This window comes from Dipodomys merriami, unplaced genomic scaffold (genome assembly GCF_024711535.1).
Source record: "Dipodomys merriami isolate MVZ:Mamm:240054 unplaced genomic scaffold, mDipMer1.0.p SCAF_165, whole genome shotgun sequence".
NCBI lineage: Eukaryota > Metazoa > Chordata > Mammalia > Rodentia > Heteromyidae > Dipodomys > Dipodomys merriami.
In genome coordinates this window covers 2,197,799-2,223,320 of record NW_027202993.1, presented here as the reverse complement: position 1 = coordinate 2,223,320, position 25,522 = coordinate 2,197,799, and positions in this window count along the sequence as shown.

The following is a 25,522-nucleotide window of genomic DNA, read 5'->3' as shown; positions in this document are numbered from 1 at the left end:
CCTTCCGTTGGGTTCCATTCAGCATTCCCTTTGTGGTCTCCCTGACTTCCTTCTGCACTTTATTAATGGATCCCATGAATGCCTTTAGTGATCTTTGTGTATTCTCTACCTGGTCTCTCAATTCCTGTATTACTCTTTGAGTAGCTTCCTCCAGCTCCCTTTCATGCCATTCCTGTAGTACTCTTTGAGTGATCTCAGCCTGTTCACACCACTCCCACCTTTCTCTTTGAGTGTTCTCAAGCTGCTCACCCAAGTCCTGTGTCAGTTTTTGAGTAGCTTTGTCACGCTTATGATACTCCTGTAACCTTTGGATTGACTCCTCTCTCTCCCTACCATGTTCTTACAGTCCTTTTTAGGTTTCCAGTCTTTTCCTGCATTGACCTTTTGTTTGCCTCCTCTCTCTCCTTAGCATGCTCATAGAGGGTCCTTTGTATGTTTTCAATATTTTCATATATCATGTTTGCCAGCAGTGTTTGTACAGCTATTTGGGAACTCTCCTGTGGATTATTCATTATCTGTTCTGTCTCCTGATAATCATGAATGGGAGTGGAGGTTCCCGGACTTGCCATTTTTCTTGTGTTTTTCGGCCTTACTGTGCCCATTTGGGATGAAAATAACACCAGTTTTGTGCTAGTACACTCTCTTAAGGCAAGCATCAACCAAAGTCTGAATTTGCACAGTCAATAGTCTGCAGATACAATCTAGTTCAACAGGTATATCTATTCAACATCAAGCAACTATATATTAATGGATTATGAACCGCAAAGAATTTGGAAAACCAGAAATTATTAGGGCTATGGAGAGATGTGGGTAAAAAAAAAAAGGAATAGAGTGATGTGGGAAGGTAAAGGGAGAGTTAACTTAACTAAGTCCTAATCTCAAAGCAGTATATAGGTTGGATAGGATGATAGTAGAGAGAGAGAGAAAAAAGAAGAAAGAGAAAAGGAAAAGAAAAGAGACCAGAAAAAATAGAAAAGTAAAAATTAATGATATTCTGCAAAGGCAAGAACAAACTACTCAGAGAAGAACATGAGTATAATGAGAGAAGGGGAGGGATATAAAGGAGATGTGAAAAACTTAAAAATAAAAATACTTAAAATATTATATAGGTATAAAGATGTAGTACTGCTATTGAGGAATTTAAGTCTCAGAGGTTTTGAGTTGAGTAATAAATTTGTGGATTAAGTGTGTACACAATTGGGGATAGGGTCTAATAGTCAACTACAGGTTTATCTGAGGATGTGCAGAACAACAATTAAGTCACATAAAGAAGAACAAAAGAGAAGAAAAGGTTAAAAGGATAAGAAAGGAAGAAAAAAAGATCAGAAGTTCAGTAGAGCTAAACAAAAAACAAAAAAAAATTTAAAAAGAAAGAAAAACGCACACACACCTAAAATAAAATTATAAGAAGGAAAAAAAGTTACTAGAAAACAATTTTTTTCAAAAAAAGGTAAAAATTAAAAATTTTAAAAAAGTTTTAGAAAAGAGAAAAAAAAATTATAAAAGGTACCACAAAAAAAAAAGAAGACCAAAAAGAAAAAGTTATTTGATTTTTTTGGGAGCGGTGGGAAAAATCCTGTTTTTCCCTTGTGTCTGTAACCAGCCACTTGTTGGAGTCTCTGCTCTGCTTGTGGTCCTGTGGCTTGGTTGGTTTCTTTTGTTAGTTTGTTCGAACAGGCAGAAAAATGCTCTGCTTTACCCAGGATTTTGCGATCCTCCTCCCAGGTTAGTTCAATGGGAGGGAGATCTGCTTTGAGTATCACAAAAGAGGGAGATGGCTTTTTCCTCAAGTTTGGAGATGCTGTGATGAGGCTAGATTCTGGGTAGAGTTGAGGCCTTTCAGCAAACAGTAGCTTTTCCTGGGCTAGTTTATGAGAAACTCACAGAGCCTAGCCTGAAGCCATTCTCAGGATTTCTGTGTACTGAATTTCAATTGATTGTCAAGGCTCTGATTATTCAGTGAAGAAAGCCACTCCTGGGGCTGGCGCCATAGCTGCGTGACTTTTCCCTGGGTGTTGCTGAGTCTGGCAGTTCAGGTTAAGCTCTTGTGACCTGCTAAATGACTCTAGTTTTATTCCAAGGCCTGAGTTGGACCTAGTAGCTCCGCCGAGCTTAGTCAGCATTCAAGACGGAGATCTCCGGTACTGGGGGTGGGAGGAGTGGCCTTCCCTCCTCTGTTCCCTGAGAAGGAGTGAGGATGTCAGGCTACTACTCACGCCGAATCTTGGTTCCTGGGTTGTCTCTGGTCTGCGAACTGCAGGATCAAGATGTCCGCTCCTTGTCGGTTCTTGCTGGTGTTGAGTAGAATCCACTCGCCCACTGTATCTTGCTCTTTGATCCTGGACTTTCTGGGATTTAGGTATGGCTGTGACCATCACCGCCACTGCTGCCGCCACGCCTGTGGTGACTGCTGGCAAAAGCTCAGATCTGTCTCCTTGCCTGGATTTTCCATCTCTGCCCTAACTCTCTGTCCTGTGATGGCATACTTGGTGTGATTCTCTGGCTTAGGACTATTCATTGGAAATGTAAAACTGCTTTCTATGGGAGAGCTTGTTTAGCCTCTAGCTTCTCTTCTGCCATCTTCTGGAACTCTTATTCTATTTTTTTTATGTACTTCTACCATTATAGGGGATTCAATTCAGGATCATACCATTTTGCTTGGCTTTTTCCTCAAATCTCCTGTCCTACCACTTGAGACATACTCTACTTCTAATTTTATGCCAGTTATTTTGAAATAAGAAATCTCTCAACTTTGTCTGCTCATGTGGCTCCAAACACCAATTTTTAGGTCTCAGCCTACTGAATAGCTAGGAGTGTAGGCATGAGCTATTGAGATCAGACTTAATTTTATTCATTTATTTGATTCACATCAATAAGGAAAAAACCTGAATGACAGACCTTAAAAGACAGTAAGTTTTGTATTGAATTTTTCATAAACTCAGTCATCAACACAAAAAGTTTTGAATATTTGAGTTTATTATCTCTTTAAGATGTCTAGAACATTGATTAAGCTTAAAATACCACTGTAGAACAGAAAAGTAGGGAGAAAATGTGATCTTTAATATATTTTTCTGATTATGTAAATTAGCTAATTTGTGAAGAAGAAAAGCAAATTCAATATGTAATCTATACATTCCAGTCGAATATATGTATCCCATACATTTCCAGTAAATGAAGATTTCACCTTTGACTTTTTTGTTTTGTTTTTCTTTTTTAAACATCAACTTTATTTTGGGAAATTGTATGCGCATTATTCTTATGAACTGATTTGGATAGCAATATTTTAGGTATGCAATTTTGCACTTATTATGATAATAATTTTGTCAGTCTTGGGGCCTGAACTCTGGGCTTAGGTGCAGTCCCTGAGCTCTTCAGCTCAAGGATAGCATTCCAACATTTGAGCCACAGTGCCAATTCCATCTTATTCTACTTATGTGGTGCTGAGGAATTGAACCCAGTGCCTCAATGCAAGCGCTCTACCACTGAGCCACCTTCTCAGCCCAGAGGGTTTTTTTAATATGTATTTTTCTGACTTTTTGCTAACAATCCTAGTAGAAGGATTTCAGATCTTCTGAAAGCACTTTCTTTATCTTCTGAAAGCACTTTCTTTAGTTTAGTTCAGTTTTGTAACTTTCATATCTCCAATAAACAAAGGAGGAGGTAGCAATGTTTGATAGGAAATGTAATCATTAACTTGCTCATGTAACTGTAACCTCTTTTACAGTAACTGTACAATAAATAAATGTATTTTTAAAAACATTATAAAAAGAAATTTTTAATGGAGAGTCTTCTTACTAGTTATAAGAAACAAATATTCCAGTGTAAAGACTACACAAAATCTTACCTATAGCTAAGGGTCATTAGATAATGTTTTACACTCATGGATTTTGTGGGTCAGGAATGTGACATAGTTATGACTTGTCTGTGCTCTACGATCTGTAGGACCTTAAGCAAAGGCTTTGGGTAAAGTTGTCTAAAACCCCCCTCACCTATATAGAGAATAAACCTTGGCTGTTGATTAGAACTACTCTAGTGGTTGAAAGAGAGGAAACAGAGTCAGAGAGACAGAGTCCACATAGTCTTTTACTACCTATATTAAGAAGTCCTGTAGTAATTTTTTACATTGAATTTCTAAGAGGCAGTAACAAAATGCCACAAGGTTCTTTTGTTGTTGTTGCTGTTTGTTCCACGACCAGGAATTGAACTCAGTACCTCATGGTTTCACTCTTACCTATTGTTCTACCAACCTAGCCACACCACTAACCCCAACACATGGTTCTAGGAAAGGTTTTATTACCCATCTCCTATCAGACCTTGTTTTAAATAATAACTGAATGCATGCAGAAACGTTAGAGAGTATTTTTACTTTCTATTTTGTAAGTAGGAAAACAGAAACATAAGAGGAAAGTTAATTGCCAACACTTACATATCTGATATTTGGCACAATCAGGATTTGAATGTTGGCAGAGGAGCTCTAGAAAACATGATCAAAGACACAACACTTAACTATATTTCCTTTCAGATTTGATGGGGAAAAGTTCTATGACTTTGTAAAAGATTGAATATCAACTTTTCTCAAGAGAAAAGAGAATAATGTTCAAGGGCATCGTTGAACTATGTTCATCATGGCTGAACATAATAGAAATAATCTTGTGGTGAGTCAGAAACAGTTTATGAGGAAGAATATATTCAAATGCCTTCAGCTTCTGAAGCCATCATTGTTCCACAACACAGATGGGCAAAGTAGTTCAATAGTTAGTGTGTCAACGGTTTTATCTTAGAAGAGCCTGAATGAGATTCAAGAAGAAAGAACTATATATAAGGTAGAATTCTCCAACAGAATGACCAAGCCTGTCCCGCACTGACCTTTACAGACTTAATCAATAAATAAGGTAGTCTTCAAAGCAACTATTTTCTCTAACAAGAAACATGTCAAAGGCAACTTGAAATCTGGGAGATGTGTATACCTAGGCCTAATTCTTACCCCTTGAGGTCTCTGGGCCTTCAAGAATGCAAACATCTCTCCAGCTAAAGGGATTTCCCTGAATTGAGCAGCCAAACAAGGAGTGAAATTAGCCTTCAGACCATCTACACATGACTATAACCAGAAATTTTAAAAAAGTAAAATAAATTATGATAAAAGAAGAAATATTAAGAAATATATTTGGTATAAGAAGCTTGCTTGTAGTTTGATGGTGTTGAATGCCAATATGAGTCCGATGTTTCTGAAATTAAAGAGACTAATAAATCATGTTTTACGATGTTCTTAGCTGAAATGTAGTTTTTGGAGAGCAGAGGGTGGGCTAACCTAAACTTCAGAGTTTTGTCAGTTCTGTATGATTAATTAATGAGTGTCAAAAGTACTAATAGTGTTTGTGAAAGGTTTTATCATGGAATATAATATTTATAAGCAAGAAAGAGAAAGATGAAGGCAATAAAGAATAATGAAAATGGTATAGTTTGGTATAATTAGTTTGCCATAAATCTCTTTGGGTACCTTTTCCTTCCTAAAATTTCACAAAACGTTTCTAAGTGACTATTTATTATTGTTTTCTGTGAATATTTCTGACTTATAAGGACATTTAAAGCTGTGTCTTTGGTTACCATTACATTATAGTGACTTTGCTATGATGTTAGTTCATGTGTTGTTAATGGCTCATCTTCATGATGATCTCCCTTGAAAAAGCCTTCTAAAATTTAGAGTTAAATCTTGGTCTCTTCTTCTCTCAGTATGTTCATTCTTCCTGGAGACTTTATTTTCCTAAGAAAATACGTTTCCATTTTAGCTGAATTAGCTGATGTATTAAACAATACTATTAAAATATTTAATATTAAAATATTTAAAAGTATGACACAAGGTAATCTGTAGATTCTTTATAAAATGAGAGGCATATTAAATACAACAGTTGAATAATTACATATTGGTGAGGGTCAGCAGAACTCATTCTGTTTATAATCTTTATGCCCACCTAAGAAAACGACTTTTTTTGCAGGTACTATGTGGAGGACGTAAGAAACATATTTGTGGTGATAGCATTCAAATTTTCAAATTAGTTTCATGGGTGAAATTAGAAATGCAGTTTCTAGCTTAGCAACTCAGTTCACGCTCTTGTGGATGCTGAAGCAGTGCCTGCCTTTACGTCCTCCATTTGATGTCAGCCATAGTACTAAATTTAAAATAAAGCCAGAGAGATGTGTGTCTGACAAGGTAAGAAGAGTAAGAACCAGTTTCACCTCTGGAATCATCCTAGCGAAGTGCTTATTCTGGGCTTTGAGCAGAGCTGTGCACCTCTGCTTTGAGCAGTTCCTTGCAGGATGACCTTCCTGCCAGAATTTCAGATGTGTTGAGAGCATCTGTCTGCTACTATAATCATTAAATTCTTCCTCAGGAGTACACTTCATATGAAGGATATTCAAGTGTACGACAGACTTTCTGTTCCTAATGACTTTGAAATTGCAGCTTTATGTTCTCAGATAAGATAAAAACAGAGTCGAAATAAACAACAGTGTATTATGCAGAAAAGGCCTAACTTTGCTCAACACCATTTTCTACTGTAAGAGATAGAACTAATAACCACAAATCCATCGTATATAATAAGAAGATAGGACTATTAAAAATATGTATCCCCTCTTATCATTTGACTGGGCAGGAACTAAAAGATTCCGTGGGTTAGAAGTAAGGTGGAATGAATGCTAACTGAAAACTTGCCTTTTATATATACATACGAAGTATTATCTATTGTAAAAGGCAATCAAAACTATTGGGTTATGTGGAATGTATAGCACAATCCCCTAATAATCTCCATAAAGTACAACTAAATCTTATTTTAAGCCTTTTCTCTAACCTTCCCTTCTTTTCCCTGCTTTCTTCTTTTCTCCCTCTCTTTCCTTCTTCCCTATTTCTGTTGTTTCTCATTATCCCTCTTTCCTTCCATTTCTCCCTTCCTTTTTTCCTTCCTTTCTTTCTTATTCTTCTCTCTTTATAAGACAGTGTATCCTAGGGTGATCTGCTCCTCATAATACTTGTCTCTTTGGATGCTGAAATTACAGGTGTGCAGTACATTTTTGGTATTCATCTGTTTCTTAATAGACTCTGCAATAGCCAAACTGATTAGAGATATTACCAGATATTACCACCCTGAACATCTTGTTCCTTTGTGTTCTGTTTGCTTTGTGTTAGGGGGAATTTTTACTCTACTCATTTTATCTCTTTAAATCCGTAAAAGAGAAAATGTAAGGCTTTATTCAAAGACCAAAATAACAATTGAACCAAACAATCCTTAATCCTTGCTATGATATGTAATATATTTGTAATATACAAAATAACCTTGCATGTTAGGTGTTATTAATACTCTACTAAAATAAAAACTTTGTAAAGATACTGCAAGGGCTTAAATTTGGTGGTGAAAAATCTATTTTATCTCTAAGTGATCTGGCAAAAGCACAGAAACACCAAGTTGCAATCGGGTTTGCTTCACCAGAACTATGTCCTGAGTGAGCAGTTACTGGAAAACCCTCTAACATTCTATTTGAAGATTTGCTTCTAAGAATTTTATTATTATTTCTGCTTCACAAATCAAGGAATCAGAATAGTAAGGAGTTTTTACACATGATGAAATCAAGATTTGTATGCAGAGCATTCTGATTTCAAAATCAAAGAGTATGTATTGCATCTCAGAGTACAAACTGTAGGGATAAAATATTCTGTAGCATTCAGTCACTTCAAGTGGTTTATATCGTATCTCAGTGTGATATTTCATTTGCTAAAGAGAAATTGGGAGAACCCATAGTGCAAGGGTAACTTACATGGACTACAAAATAATTCTTTGGAACTGTTTCCATGAATTAATGATCAAATCTGATCAACCAAAGGGTTGTTCACACTGATAATGATATCAGGGTTGTTATGAAAGAGAAATGATATTAAATAGGAAAATTAATTTGGCAGCCACTCCGATGTAATCTGTGGCTATTCCAATCATATGTAAAGCACATTTTCCTTACACTTAGGGAGATTTCTCTGACAATGATCTGTGTTCTCATGTGGTCTAAGTGAAAGCCATTTCCTTCTGTGCCATGATGCAAATTTCCTTAGTGACCAATTGCTGGTTGTTCCCTGATGCTCAGGCAGGATATGGCAGTAATGTGCAGGGTCTCATTCCAGAGTTGAGGTAACAAAACTGTATATTGTGGGGAAAACAGTGAAGGCATGATTTGTGGAAGAGAAATGTATTTCAGAGATGCTATCCTCATTCTTTCTATTAACTAGTTTTTCATTTACATGACATTAAAATCTTTGAATAATACCAGATGTTAGTGGCCAAATGTATTCCATTTTAATTGGTATAATTTCTGAAAACTTCCAATGTAAAAGTTCATTAAATTTAATAACCTTATTTTGTACACACTACTGGCTCTGTATTTTCAAATATATTTCTGAGAAGCTACATATTACCTGATATCCTGTCAGCCAGAAAGCTTAGTTAATTGGCAAGAATGCAATTGTAGTTCATGGTATATTACTTCAAAGCATCACAAAATAGTTTAAAATAAATAAAGTGCAAGGCACAGGGTAAATTTGGAATGCATTCGTCAAAGTGGATTTAAAAGTAAAAATGTGTTTTATACAGATGAAGCACAAAATTCTTATCCTATATTATTTTCTGAATGTGGAAGCTAATTTTGTTTTCTTATGGAATTACCCTTTCTCAAACATCACAAATAACTACAGAGTTTGGAATTGATGGAATTCTAGATCTCTTTATGTTTGAAATATTGGGCACTAAACTTAAGGCTTACTCATGTTACAAATGCTGCACCATGCAAACTCTGTCCCAAACCCTGTATTCATTCCTTTAAATCTCTAGGAGAGGGATGGGAAGGTGGCTCAGTGGTAGAGCGCTTGCCTTGCATAACTGAGGACCTGGGTTCGATACCTCAGCACCACATAAGCAAAAAGAAAAAAGCCAGAAGTGGCGCTGTGGCTGAAATGGTAGACTGCTAGCATTGAGCTGAAGAGCTGAGGGACAATGCCCAAGCCCAGAGTTCAGGCCCCACAACTGGACCCCAACCAAAAAATATTTCTAGGAGAACCAAGCAAAACCCACATAAACCTTACTTATAACCAACAAATATTACTAACTTATGTGCTTTATTTAAACAGCTTGCTAAGTTGAGTTACAGACTTAGATTATGCTCCTTTCTTTTATTTTATTTTTCAGAAGCATCTCCTTTGGTTCTATGAAACACAGAGGGGTGATACTCAATGGTAATTCTGTGGCCTATTGCAAATTTCAGAATAACAGAATTTTGTTGATTTAGGATAGTTCAGTTCACAGAACACTTGGGTTGTGAAACTCAGAACTTTACTTGTCCTGAACTAGGCATTTAAAGACACTTCTATTTTGATTCACAATTACTTATCTTCTTAGACTTGACCAAATATCTTGACCATACATTAAATTATCTATTGCAAATCTGGCTTCAGACCATCTGCTAGTCGCTCATGTGTCTAATTCTGGCTAATCAGGAAGCTGAGACAGAGGATAATGGCTGTAGGGAGGACAGATGGTTTCAGTAAAAGGCAAAAGAGACAATAGTGACACATCATCATAGAGGCAGTTACTCATTATTTTACAGCCCAGGCAACCAAGCCCACTAAACTTTATTTCTAAAATGCTCAGCAAGAAAAGCAAGACTGGAGACATGGTCCAAGTGAAGGAACACCAGATGAACAGGTACAAGATACTGAGTTGAAATAGATATGAGAGGAAGAAAAAAGAAAGAAAAATGGACTCACTCTTTAAATATTTTCATATTTGACAAATATGAGTAATCTCAGTAACTTCATAATTTTTATTTCTTTACAAAATTGTGCATATGGATAATATCATGTCAATTCTTTAATTCTTCCTCAGGCACAAAGCTTAAAATAAGTATCTCTGTATTGTCTATATATTTCTTCAAATTAATTGTCTCTGATTATTTGTCACTCTTTTCTGTTATGCCTGCTTCTATAGTCACACTATATTCCCTAAAAATGGCTTCTTCAATCACGTGAAAGTTTCTTCAATACACTCTTGTATTTCTCTATATAGAGAACTTGTTTTCGGGCTGGGAAGGTGGCTCAGTTGTAGAGCACTTGCCTTGCATGACTCAGGCCCTGGGTTCGATTCATCAGCACCACATAAGCAAAAAGAAAAAAAGCTGGAATTGGTGCTTTGGCTCAAGTGGTAGAGCGCTAACCTTGAGCTGAAGAGCTGAGGGACAGTGCCCAGGCACAGAGTTCAGGCCCCACGATGGGAACCCTCCCCCCCAAAAAAAAACTTATTTTCAACATAACCATTTACTATTTTCCATTCTACTCTGGAAAAGCTCTTTCCTGGACGGAATTGTTACTCTATTTATTAATGCATGACCTTCAATAATCACATAACATTTCTGATTAGTTCCTCTTCCCTTCATCAGGTATTGTGATGTTACTTAATAAACACACAGAAGTGAAATGTAACCATATGTTAAACTACAAAGCTTCATTCTTTGGTATATTGTAGGCAACCAATAAATACATCTAGTTAAATCATCTTGGATTGTATTTGTCAGTGTGATAGAAATTTAGCACTAAGTTTCAAAAACTATGCTGAGTATGATATTAAAAAGAAATAATATTTTTATTAGTTAGGGTGTTTTTGTTTTTTGTTGGTCATGCGGCCTGAACTCTGTGCCTGGACAGTGTCCCTCAGCTCTTCAGCTCAAGGCTACCATTCTACCAATTGAGCCAGAGCACCACTTCCAGCTTTTTCTGCTTATATGGTGCTGAGGAATCAAACACAGGGCCTCATGTATGCAAGGCAAGCACTCTACCACTGAGCCAACTTCCCAGCCCTTAATTAGGGTTGTTTAAGTGAGATGAATCATTACATAATCATTAATGATTCATTAATGTATTAACTTATATACTTCATTCTAATCATATAAAACAATTTCATACAAACTGGATGAATTCAATGACAAAAAGATATTTCTTACTTTTGAAGCATATCTGTGGTTAATTGCAGAGGTAGGAAAGAAGACAATGGACCAAAATATGATACATTGTTTGAGGAAAGGATTACAGTTTATATCAATATTTGATCTAGACCTAAAAAATGTTGAGCAGGTAACACTAGAAGCTTCAGAAAGACATCATTAATAAGACTATGAAGGATAATCTTCAGATATGGGATGTAGGGTGAGAATGCAAATAACTTACTTAGGATTCCAGTCAAAATAATTTACAGTAGGCACTGAAAAATTTGAAATTGATCCGAATCCTACCTGTATGCTGACAATAAATCACAATTTGCTCACAAAGCCCTTTCTGTGGTGTGCTTTTTGTTCCTGCTGATTGTTTTTTCTTAAAAAAGTGAAGTAAGTCAGGCCCAAAGAAACATAGGTCCCATGGTTTCCCTTATTTGCAATATCTAGTATAGGTATGAGTCAAGCGGAAAAGGTCAGATAATGTGATGTTAGGAAAACGAACCCTTAAATATGTATTTTAATGTTTTCGTTTTTTTCATGCATGTGTTTCTAACGCATTTATAAGATTATTTCTTTTTTGCTTTGTTTGTCCCTTCCCCACAGTGTAACCCCCGCTTTCACTATATTTGATGTCAGTATAACATGTGGAGGAGATGGGGACAAACAAGTCGTTTAAGGATTCAGGTGGACCTGTTGCAACAATGAGAAGTACAAAATGTCATGTCAAAACCAGCTTTACAATGTCGGTGTGGGGGGGGTAAGATTGGGTGGGGGGGAGAGGGGAGGCTGGGAAGGGAGGTGAAGGGTAAACACAGGAGGAGGCTACAATGCTTGGTAAGAAATGTATGCATTATCCTGCCCATGTAATTGTAACCCCTCTGTACAGTATGTTCTCAAATAAAATAAAATAAAATATTCAAAAAAAAGAACCGGGGTCCATGTTCCTTTGTTATCTGTGACTCAGACAAAATTCAGTTTTAGTGAACTCAAAAAAAAATTCATAAACTCATAAACTTTATAAAATCAACAATGCACACATTATACTTCACATTAAAGGATATAAACTAACACATCACCTATGAAAAATGGTTATTTCTGAAATCTATGTTGAAATAACTAAGTGCTGAATGTTACCTGAACTTGTTTTCCTATAGACACAAATTAATGAGTAAATAATTCATGAAAAGTCAACATACTTGAATGATTCATTATATTTGACGTAAATTTACACTTAAAATATATAAAATAAGACCTAATGGCATAGGCATTCTATTTAATGATTTAAACCTGTTCACTTGTCAAATCAGAAATTAAGTGATGAAAAAGAAATAAGATCCTCAAAAGCAATTCTGAATATTTGCTTACAATTGCTGATTTTTTCACTTTGAAATATGTATGTTAAGATCACAAAGACCATTAACACCATGACATTGTTTCTCAAAATGTTTCCCTTCTCTCTTTATGATAAGCTTTATTTTCTTACAATCTGTGGTGAAGACTGCTTACTTGCATTATTTTTGTGAGGAACTAAGTTAGCATCTTGGCATTCCTATATTACAATCTATATCCTGGCCTCTGAAATAATTTCATTTAACATGAAGTACTTAGGATTTATCATAATGCTTATTTATTTTAATAAGTAATTTGACACACCTATATTTATATGTTCAATAATGGCACAAAACATTGGATAGCTTTATAAGATAAATTAGAGAGCATGGCAAGTAGTCCACAGTAGATAATTTAGAATTGTTTTTAGAAAAAGTATAGAATCAAGGGTGCCAGCTCATATGTGTCATCCCAACTACTCAGGAGGCTGAGATCAGAGGATGATCGTTTGAAGCTAAGCTGAACAGAAAAGTCTATGAGACTCTCATTTCTAATTAACCATCAAAATGCCATAAGTGAAGATGTGACTTAAGTTGTATTGTACCAGCTTTGATAGGATATACCTAAGTAAGAGGGAGAGATCCCAAATTCACACTAAAAGCTTGTACACACACACAAATAAAAAACAATGCAGCTGGGTGCCGGTGGCTCACGGCTGTAATCCTAGCTACTCAGGAGGCTGAGATCTGAGGATCGCGGTTCAAAGCCAGCCCGGGCAGGAGAGACCGTAAGACTCCTATTTCCAATAAACCACTAGAAAACCGGAAGTGGCGCTGTAGCTCCAGTGGTGAGCTAGCCTTGAGCTGAAGAGCTGAGGGACAAGTGCCCAGGCCCAGAGTTCAAGCCCCACAACCACAAAAAAAAAAAAAGAAAGAAAAACAATGCAAACACAAACCACAAAGACAGAATGTTACAAAATCATGCAAATATAGAGACACCTTTTTCTTATTTTTCTCCTTTACGGTTAGTACATGTACTCTTATATAGGCTTTATTTTTCAGTTACTTATTCATTTGTACTTGTTAAGCTCTAGTCTTTTGTGGTAGGAACTCTTTTCTCAGGAAGGTTTACTAAGAAAATAATGGAATTCTACATTCTTACTGACAGTGTATAAATTTCAATATATTTTTCTTTCTTATTTTAATGTTCCTTTTAAAAGAAGCTACTTAAACTTTATCCAGGACACAGAGGATTTTGAACAGGTTGCACTGCTCTGTGATAATATTTAAATAATACGAACCATCTTGAACTTACTACAGAGCTATCAGGCTTGCAACTATTTAGAGGAAAGGTACAAGGATAGACTGTCCCAGAAAAGCTGCTTAATGAAACTTATTGTCATCTTGAGGGGCAGGGATAGCTAAGCAATTTAGTGAAACCAGGTATACAGTTCACAACTGTACTTACATATTATGTGTTAAAATATGTGGCTTCAAATTCATACATGTATAGATAAACATGCTTTGCAATAGCAAAATAAAGACTGAACCATCACTTACTGCATAGATAATGAGTAGGAATATAACTTTGCCATTGATGTGAAGCTGAGGTCAAAGGTTAATTAGATTGCCCTGGTATGTTTTCCTGATTCAGGATTTGTAAGGCCCTTGGAGAGAACTGATAACAACCTTTCAGAAACACTGATTACAAAGTAAGACGGATTGAATATTAATCACAGACTTTTTCCCAAGAGGCTCTAAAAAACAATAACTACTATTATTACATAAACAAAGCAGAGGGAAGTCAAGAATACTTTGGGGTTGGGGGAGTCAAGTAACTGTCTTTGAATATAATAATTAAGATGCACTTGGGTACAAGAATGCTAAGTTATGAGCATTACAAGGCACAACAATTTACATTGTCTCTAAGTGGAAAAGTGTATTGTTAAAGATGAGGTGAGATTTTAATCAATGCAAATGATAATTATTGAACTGTAAGTTAAAGACTCAGTTTAAAAAATACACTTTTCAAAAGAAGTATTTATGTTACATAGCACTCATGAAATAAGAAGTGCACTTTTGGAATATGCCTGCATAGACATATGTATACCATAGAAAGTATCAATATGGTTATATTAAATAATAAAATAGCTAAGGTGTGAAAGATGATGTTTATATTTTTCATCTGAAGAAACACATCTGTATTGATAAAAGTACATAGTAATAAAAATGGACTATTACTTTATTCATTTGTTTTCATGATTGTTTTACATAGAGTACAATCGTTCTGAGTAGGGAACCAGTGTTTCATAGCTGTAATCTTAAATACTCAGAAGGTTGAGATTTGAAGTTCATGGTTCAATGCCAGCTTGGATAGACAATTCAAGAGACTCATTATTTTCATTTAACTAAGGAAAAGTCAGAAGTGAAGGTGTGGCTCAAGAGTTTGAGCATCAAACTTGAAGGTAAAAAAATTAAGCAAAATTGAATTCAAATTCCAGTATGGGAAAAAAACACAAATTAAATTAAATTAAAAAGAACATAATGATGCACCCAGAATTAAAATGCCTTCCAAGAGCAAAATTATGCGTATAATTTCAAGTTTTATGTACATTTAAAAATGATTTTCTTGAATATCATTAAATATCATTACATTTAACAAAATATTTTCAATGTAGTTTGGAGGGGTTTTTGAAATGTAAGAATTACCTTTCACGCCTATAAACCTCGCTAAACAGAACCCAGAGATCTGAGGATTACAGTTCAAAGTTAGTCCAGACAAGAAAGTCTATGAAATTCTTACCTCCAATTAACCTCCAGAACATGGGAAGGCGTGCCTTGGCTTAAAGTGGTATAGTGCTAGCCTTAAGTGCAAGAGATGAGCAACAACATCCAGGCTCTTTGATCAAGCTCGATGACTGAATAAAAAGGAATTACATTTCAGGATGTTTAATAAAACTTAAAAAGAAACTTTTAATTTCATACATTTTACTTACAACACAGAATTTATTTAATACTTAACCACCAAATACTATGCATAAGACAATTCAATATAAAATGACTAAATTACATAGCTCTTTTGCACTGGATCTTAATGTTTTAATAGGAAATGGGCAAATAAATTTTATAGTACAATAGGACAACCCAGCCATAGAAACATTTAATGAATTAAGGATACCAGAAAATCAGCTAAGTCTAGTAGAAAAAAATTGTTAAGGATACCCTTTATTTGAAAAATTGAACAGGTCAGGAAAAAGCACAAGGGATCTACTCAAAAGTGGAGAGTAGGACCAGAGCCAGATATTAACAGAAGTAATAGAAGAATTGTGAGTTACATTCTATCCCTGTTAAACACAGCTTACATCTTAGATACATAATGCCAAATATTGGAAATTAACCTGAAAGAAAATTAATAGATAACACTTTCACCCACTTAAAATTAAATTTTAATGCACAAATTAAGGAAAGCATTTCACAATGGAATTATATGTAATTCAATAGGTACATTTCAAAATGCATTCATATAAAAAGAAGGAAGTATTTCATATTCACGTGACAATCTGTAGACAAATTATTATTTTTAGTTTTGTGTGTGTGTGTGTGTGTGTGTGTGTGTGTGTGTGTGTGTGTGTGTGTGTGTGTGAACAGAGGCTTGTACTTAGAGTCTGGGTGCTGTCCATTAGTGTTTTTACTCAAGGCTGGATCTATACTACATAAGCCACTCTTCCATTTCTTGCTTTGGTGTGGTTAAAAGAAGGTAAGAGCTCAGGATGCCTTAATCAAAAATCCTCATCTCAGTACAATAAGCAGCTAGGATTATAGGCTTGAATCATCAATATGAAGAAAATAAAGGGAGCTTTTTGTTCTTAATCTATGTTATGACTAGAAAGAAAAGTTTACTAGCAGATCTATAAGCGATTTTCTTTTTACTATCACAGGAGTTGTGTTACAGGAGTTTTCCTTTCTCAGCAAGTGATATATAGTCCAAGACCTTCAGTGCATAGTTGAAAGTGTATACCTCAGTGTACAGCTAATACTGCATGCTCTGTATGTTATATTTTTTCCTCTACATATTCAAGCTTAATGCCTTTTAAAAAATTCTCAACAAAGATTCATCACACACTGTGGTTATATTTTTTGTAGTTTGAGGCTTGACAGTAAAACTAACACAGATTTCACTACACAATTTCATGAATTCATTTTTTCCCAGAATTTGGCAATCTCAGTACAGAATTTGGACTTTCCTAGGAATGTCCTAATAGTTCATATATATAGAAAGGGAGAAAATAAAGCTATGCACTATATTGGCCCTAAGAATTTGACAAAAAAGAATATGTACTTGTACTTCAAATTACAGAGATAAGCTATGAGTCACATCTACTTTGTTCTCTTTCCAATAAATGCATATATATATATGCTTAGTTATTATTGCTGAGATATTAAATTCCTATTAAGAACTTTTCACATACAGTTCTTTAGTGTATTCAAAGTGGGAATTTCAAATGTGTTTTGAGCAAATTACCACATAGACAATCATTATTGACAACTGTACCTGATATATTATTCCAGTAATATTATTACAATTGAATAATCCCACTAAAACAATAGAAGTGCATTTTATATCTGAGAGATATTCACTAATGGACAGGTAGCTTAAATGGTATTGTTGAACTATGTACAAAAATAGTTCCTTTTCTTGGCAAGATGGGGCAGGGTGGTGTAAATTATTGTACAATTAAAACCCTAAGGACTTTTGTTTTTAAAGTTTCTTATTTAGTAGTCTTACAGCATGCCAGACTACATATTCTAAAATCTGAAAAAAATAAAAATATTGGTTCCAAGAATTTCATATAAGTTATATTGAGATACTTGGTAGATAGATAACAGAGATAGAAGCTAACAGCTAGATATACAGTGGGTGATAGATATACAGTAGGTATATAGATAGTCTATGTGGGAAGAGTTGAGAGAGTTGTGTTTGTGTATATATGCATATGCATATATATATATATATCAATGTTTGATTTCATAAATGGACAAAAATCATTCATTTATTTCTCTTCTTAATTTTCATCTTGAACCACTGAGACAATATGTTGCCTTTTATTTTATTTTATAGTCACCATTTGATATGAGTTAAAAATAAGTGGAAGTTATAAACAAGCATAATCAGAGTGAAAGAAAATGAAATTAGTAGTGTGAACACAGTGCCATTTCCATATCACATTTTTAGCACTATAAGTCAATAAAGATGAAAGTAAAGATAACATTGAAAATAGCTTTTAATGAGTATACTATAATAATTAAAAGAGAAGTAACATATTATTAGAGAATATAATTTTTCATGAGTTTAAGGAAAACTAATGGTGTAAATATAAGTGTGCCTTGTTATTAAAAAGCAACTTATATGAATGTATGCATTAATTGGAAAGTGGAACAAACAGTTAAATATAAATGTGATTCAGATCTAATCTCTGTAATTTGAACTACAAGTATCCAAAAAGGATAGGGATTCTAGTTCTATCGTTTTGTTTTGTTTTGACTTACTTCTAAAGCTTTATTTTCCAGATCCAATAAAAGACAGTTGAATTAGTTATATCTCTCAGAGATTTTTTCTTTTTAGCACTATTAACATAACCTATTCTTTTGATCAAATTCTCAGGCCCTGTACACTACTTTATTTGCTCCCTTCCTGCAGAAGTGGAAAATGCTTAATTAGAATAACATGTCTCATATTGAAGGTTGGTTGCTTTAAAGATTAATTACTTTCTTCCAACCTTATTTGGGATTGATTATAAATTGTAGGGGATTTTTTTAAAGAATGCATAACATGAAAATATAAAACTCAAATAATATTTTGGTTATTATAGCTGACATTTTAGCATTCCAAATAAAATAGCTATATTCATCACTCAAAGCATCATTGTAATTATTTTAACGAAGAAAATGCTAATAATCCAACTAAAGCTCTATTCTGTAACATTTTCTGTGTAATGTGTAAAACAATATGTAGTTCTTAAAAATTCAATTAAACACACACATACATATGTACTAGACCAACTTGTAAATATTTGAATGTGAGATAACATCAGTAAGATACTTGAGAAAGTTCTTAAAGTATTATAATGGGACATAATCCCTGTGTGCATGCAGCCGCTCAAAAACTATGTTTAATCAAACGGGCCCCAACTATACTTATGACCTCAGATCTACCTCAGCATTAGCATATAAATTTTAATCCTTTAGGGGCTGGGAAGGTGGCTCAGTGGTAGTGTGCTTGCCTTGCATGAACAAGGCCCTGGGTTCAATTCCTCAGCACTACATAAGAAGAAATAGCCAGAAGTGGTGTGGTGATTTAAGTGGTAGAGCGCTAGTCAAGACCTGAAGAGCTGAGTGACAGAGTCCAGGCCCAGATTTCAGGCCCCACGACTGACAGAAAAAAAAATAATCTTTTAAAACCAAAACTTTGTTAAATTAAATTTACTGGTTTATTTGAATAAAGAATGATTTGTGAATTCGGAAGCACAAACTAAACATAACTCAATCAATAGAATTTGGGAAAGCTCCACTTAGCAATGTCATTAGTGAATTTTGGAGGGTCAAGCAGAAGAAAAACTTTTAAAAATCTTATTGGTTATAGTAAACATTTGCTTAGTTGCAGAATATCCACTTGGCTGCCTATGATTGGCTAATTCTCAATTATGTTTTTTTTTATTTCTTTTTTATTGTGAAAATACTGTACATAGGGGTTACCATTACATAGGCAAGATAATGAGTACATTTCTTATCAAGCATTGTAGCCTCCTCCTTTTTTTTACTCTTCCCATCCCTTCCCAGCGTCCCCCTGCACCCTCACTCAATCCTCCCCTCGCCCCACCAAAGTTGTAAAGTTCATTTTTGACATGACAAGTTGTACTTCTCATTGTTGCAACGGGTCCACCTGTATCCTTATTTAAACGACTTGTTTTTCCCTTCCCCTCCACAAATTATACCGACATCAAATACAGTGAAAGCAGGAGTTATACTATGGGGGAGGGACATACAAAGAAACAAAACATAATCTTATAAATGCGTTAGAAACACATGCATGAAAGAAAACAAACATTTAAATACATATCTTAGGGTTCATTTTCCTAACATCACCTTATCTGACCTTTTCTGCTTGACTCATACATATACTAACTATTGCAAATAAGGTAAACCATGGGACCTATGTTTTTTAGGCTTGGCTTACTTCACTTAATATAATTTTTTCCAAGTCTTTCCATGTCCTAACAAATGGGGCAATGTCATTCTTTCTGATGGAGGCATAGAATTCCATTGTGTATATATACCACATTTTCTTGATCCATTCTACTGAGGGACATTTGGGTTGGTTCCATTTCTTAGCTATAATAAATAATGTTGCAATAAACATAGTTGTGCTGGTAGCTTTAGTGTGGTCTTGTCTCAATTATGTTTAATTAGTTGAAACTTGCCCGTTAACTAGAAAAAATATACTCCATTTTAGTTTTCAGTGTGTTTATGCAATAAGCTACTGTTAGTTATGTGTAATCTCAGTGTACTTATGGGTTACTTATGTAATTCAGCAGCTTCCAAAACAAACAGGTCCTGAACCAATGAGAAAGATGATTTCATATGCTACATCTTTCAGAAACCAACACTTAATATCTGAGCTTCCATTTCGATTTTATTAGTTTGTGGTATAATCTATTATTCACATGAATGAGCTCTGATAAGTCAAAATTTTATTTCACTACAATTGATAAGAACCAGCCATCTGCAAGTAGCTTAGAAACAAGACATTTTATTCACAATTACAAAAATAAAAATATATTTTAAATATTATTACACAAAATATAGGGAACTCAAACCAGATTTCCCTGACAAATATAAAATACTTGAGAGGAAAGTAGATAAAGAGGTCATAAGAATGAGAAAATTTAACATTTAAAGACGCTTTCTCATGGTAAGTTACTTAGAGATTAATGCAATTTTAAAGAAACTACATGCTGGATATTATTGTTAGATATACCTCAAGATGTTGATGTGTCACCTAGGAATAAGGACTCTAACCCAAAAAGAATTTGTCAAGACAAAGTAAATATGTTGGGAGTTATGCAAGTGGTTATAAATGAATTAACTGATGTATAATAGACTCATTGGAAAGTTCAAGTAACATAATTTTCAGAAAGACTACATCAAAGCCCAACAAACTAAGCACTAGGAAAGAGGTATATTAATGGAAGGGGATGAGGCCAAGAGGAGAAAGGGAGACAAATGGAAAGGGGAAGAGGAAGAGAATACAGTCAAGAAGTAATTGTATATACCACAAAATTAAGAAAAGGAAAGGGGTGGGTCAAAGGGTGGTCTTAATGTTCACATGGTTAACACTGATTAAGATGTACTGTATTCATAAATATCTTTGTTAAATGGCACCTCCTTTGTATAACTATTTAAACATGGTAAATAGAAATAAAGAAAAAAACCTAATGTTTACCTCTACAGAACTGTGCACCATCACCCAAAATCTAGCAAATAAGCACAGAAAACAGTAAGGCTGCTCTTCTTTTATCCATAATGCAGAAGGCCTTGTCCCCTGTTTGGATTGGCTAAGCTCAACTTTAAAATCTGCAATAGGATGTGACATAATTAACAGGAACAGGGTACATCCATTAACAGGAAAAGGAGGTCTTATTAGAAGGAACTGGGCATCTTAATTAAAAAGTGTACCAGAAATAGAATGCAACTAAATCACAATCAGCTGGTGCCAAGCCATCTGGCCAAACCAGGAATTTTTCAGGACAATTCTCTCAAGATGAACAGAAAGGAAGCCACACTTGCTGATAGAAAAGATGCCCTTTCTCACAATCCCCCTCTTTGTACTTTCTGATGTTTACTGCAAATTCTTTTAACATTATTTACCTCAGCTGTACTTAACTAATGGTACAATACTGAAATTTGTCTAAGGAAGTATTGATGATTCTATAAATTTGTCGCATAACTCCCAATTAAAGCCATTGTCCCCATGAGGGACAAGTAAAGGACATTAGAATTAAGATCATAGCTAGCACCTGTGGCTCATGCCTGTAATCCTAGCTACTTAGGAGGCTGAGAACTGAGGATTACAGTTCAAAGCCACCCCAGGAGGAAAGTCCATGAGACTCTTATCTCCAATAAGCCACTAGAAAACCAGAAGTGGTGCTGTGGCTCAAGAGGTAGAGTGATTGACTTTAGCTTGAAGAGGTGAGGGACAGCGCCCAAGCCCAGATTTCAAGCTCCACGACAGACCCCCAAAATAAAAACAAGAATTAAGATCATAATACCCTTCCAAATGATTGTGTTAGCCAGTTATGAAGGAGGCTATCTGTCTCTGACTTTTTAGTTGATGGTCCCATCTAGGGTTCTAGGTTCAGAAAACATGGTACATCATTGACGTTCCCCACCCCAAAAAATCAGGGTATATAGCCCCACCAAATTTTCTGCCAGAATTGTATTAAGAAACATATACTGCTTCCCGTGCCATCTTGCTAGTGGGTCATAATTGTTCTACAGTTCCATTTACTATAAAAGTAACAAAACCTCTCTTGGATATAATAGACTTAGCTCACATTAATATTAATAATGGCATCAAAATAGTCGTGGCTCATATCCAGCTGCTATTTGATTCCTAGGCTTGGAGTCAGCTTTGGTTTTTAAAATGCCAGGGTGAAGGAAATAGCCAAAATTGAACCAAAGGACAGCCTCTGCTCCATTTGACAGAAGAGCTTCAAGCATTTAACTCCTCTACAATATTACCAAACATGAGCTCTAGCAATAGTGAGAGCAGATGCATTCCCATCTCCTCAAAAGACAGGATTTCACTGTATCCAAATGTCTTTCTTAGAAATTCTTGATTCTCTTCACTGCCTAGGGAGGCATGAGATGAAGTTACATTTATGGGAAACTGACTTAACCAACCTAGTTGGCTTTAATTCATCTGAGTCCTTAATCATAGGAAATAGTAATGACAGCATGTTATTGAACTTGTTCCTCCAAGTTATCTTGTCTTAGAAGAGGGCTATCATGCATGCCAAGCCAGCAGGATCCATTATTCATCTCAAAAGGAAGGGGAAAATATGAGGTCTTGGTCTACCTGCCACACATGCATAATAACTGCCAACAGAATATTTTATCCATTCAATCAAGCAGGCATTTGTTTTGCCATAAACAGTTTTTGGTTGTTTCTTTTTGGTCGGACATGGGGCTTGAACTCTGGGCCTGGACACTGTCCCTGTGCTCTTCTGCTCAAGGCAAGCACTCTACTGCTTGAGCCACAGCACCACTTCTGGTTTTCTAGTGGTATATTGGAGATAAGAGTCTCATGGAGATTCCTGCCCAGGCTTTGAACCATGATCTTCAGATCTCAGCCTCCTGAGTAGCTACGATTACAGGCGTGAGCCAACAGCCATACACAGTTTTAACAGCCATGGCTGGTCATAAATCTTTTACCCTTATTATAGTTACCTCATAATAATTGCCTTAAGGCCTAGGAGGGAAGGAGTAATAATTGCCTTAAGGCCTACGGTTGGAAGGAAGAAGACATCAGAAGGCTCCGTATAGTGGGCTCCATTAATTATAAATAGATTTTCCTAACTGGTAAGAATACCTAGTCTGGAACAGCTAAACAGAAGGATCCCTAAAAGGATCCTTACAATTACCATAGGGTTAAACTAATTATTCCATCATTGATGGTCATAGGAGAAAGTCCTTATATGCCTGATTTTATTCCCCAAGAATCTGTGTTTACTCATGGTATAGTAAGATCACTGATTGTTGTTAGTTAAGTAGTTCACATAACTCTAACCCTAGTGGGCTGGATACTCATCTTCTGGGATGTAAAACTCAGGATAGACACATATATTTTTATTCAGAGTTTACAATTTCTTAGATTACCCAACCAGCCCTAGAAATTTCTAAGTACATTCTCAGTTCTTGATAAGCACCCAGCTGAAATTTCTTCTATCTTCTCAGTGGGCAGTCAGCCATTTCCCTTGCTGATTAAATGTCCCAACTACCATACTTCATCAATAAATTGTATCTCTGATTTTGAGACTCTCAATTCTTGCTGCTCACTGCCTCAAATTATTTGAACAGTCCAGACATGAAAAAAATAGCAAGTAGAAGTTCTATTTGCAAACAAACAGGTTACTAAAAACAGATTACTAAGAAATAAAATCGATGTGCAACTCAACATTAGCATGCTGAATTTAATATTTTTAATTTATTATGCTATTCTAAAGGTGATATTCAGAGAGTACATTTCTTTTTAAAATATTTAATTGTAAAGATACTGCACAGAGTGATTTGCAATAACTAGTATATGTCTAAGATAATCTTACCAGACAATCAGAAAAGCTCAAAAGCTATGTACATATGACTATAAAAGATGTTAAGTGAAATGACTCCCAAGATTCATTGGGTCATAATAAGGTGCTAACTGTAAAGATACTTAACAAATCAAAGCTTACTTCTACAGAAGGGTGATCCATCAGCTGAAATCTATCAGGCAAGCACCTAAAGGAGTTAGGTGCTACTTTTTTTTATTCCTAAGGCATGGGGTTCTGTCCCTTGCCTCTGCTCAGAGTGGTCCACAATTTGCAACAGGATGTGGCTTAATTAACAAAATCAGTTGTCATAATTAACAAGAACAGAGTGTACCTAAAATTTCATGAGCTTTAAACAGGATTTCTTAATGAAAGTTTAACAAGAATAGGAAGCAACCTAAATACAATTAACCAGGGTCAAACCACCTAGCCCAAATAGTAAGTTTTCAGAAACACACACACACACACACACACACACACACACACACACACACACACACACACACAATTTTTACAAGATTGACAAAAAGGAAATGGCACACTTCAATAAAAATGAGGTTTTTCTCAGATTAATTTTAACATGGAATAAAACTTCTGAGTACAAAAGGACAGAACAATAGGGAAATATAGCAAAGACGTGCTAAAAATAATTAATACCATTTTCTTCCAAAGGGGTTCCATCTGACAATGCCATGGTCATCCCAGCTGCATCTAACTGATGTTTTCTATGCAATAGCCAGAAATAGATGCAGGCCCAGGAATTAGAGATGATAGTGTAGAAAACATTAAATAAGGGTGCTTTCAATTGCAGATCTAAGTGCAACCATGAAGAATACATTTAGGGTTAAAATAAAACTACAATGTTACCAAAGATAATCATACAGTACTTTTTTCACTAATATTTTTTTCTTTTAATAAGGTTATTTTAAATTGTGAAAATACCATACAGAGGGGTTACAATTACATGAGCAAGGTAATGAGTACATTTCTTATCAAGCATTGTTGCCTCCTTCTTTGTTTCCCCTTACCATCCCTGCCCTCCCATCTTCCTCCTCTTCCTCCTGCCAAAGTTATAAAGTACATTTTTCAACATAACGTCTTGTACCTCTCATTGTTGCAATGGGTCCACCTGTATCCCTATTTAAACATTTTGTATTTTCCCTTCCCCTCCACAAATTATACAAACATCATATACAGTGAAAACAGGGGCTATTATTATTATTATTATTATTATTATTATTATTATTATTATTATTATTATTTAATGGCTAGGACTCATCAAATTATTGACAGTGTGCCTTAGATCCTCTGAAAGATAACGTTACAGTAAAAAAAATGTATATCTCTCAATGCAGACAATCTCTATTTTAAACGTATTGGAGATCAGCAATTTGGGTTGTTTGGTCTTATTTTCTTTACTTTAACAAGTCAATATACCAACATTTTTTATGTATCAAGAAGTACTGTATACATTTTCTGTCAAAATTAACTAATGCGTTGGGAAATAGAGATTATTTCTTTTAAAAATTGAATTCACTGCCAGGTACCATTGGCTGACACCTGAAATCCTAGCTAGGATCCTCGGGAGGCTTTGATTTGAGGATCCAGGTTCAAATCCAAATAAGCCAAAAACTCTGTGATTCTCTGATTAGCCAACAAAAAGTCATAAGCAGAGCTGTGGCTCAGTAGAAAGAGTTGAATGACCACGCCCAGACCTTAAATTTAAGACCTGGTACCAACATGCACTCAAAAAGTATTTCTTTCCTTTTTTTTTTTTTTTTTTGTTGGTGTGGAGCTTGAACTTTGGAC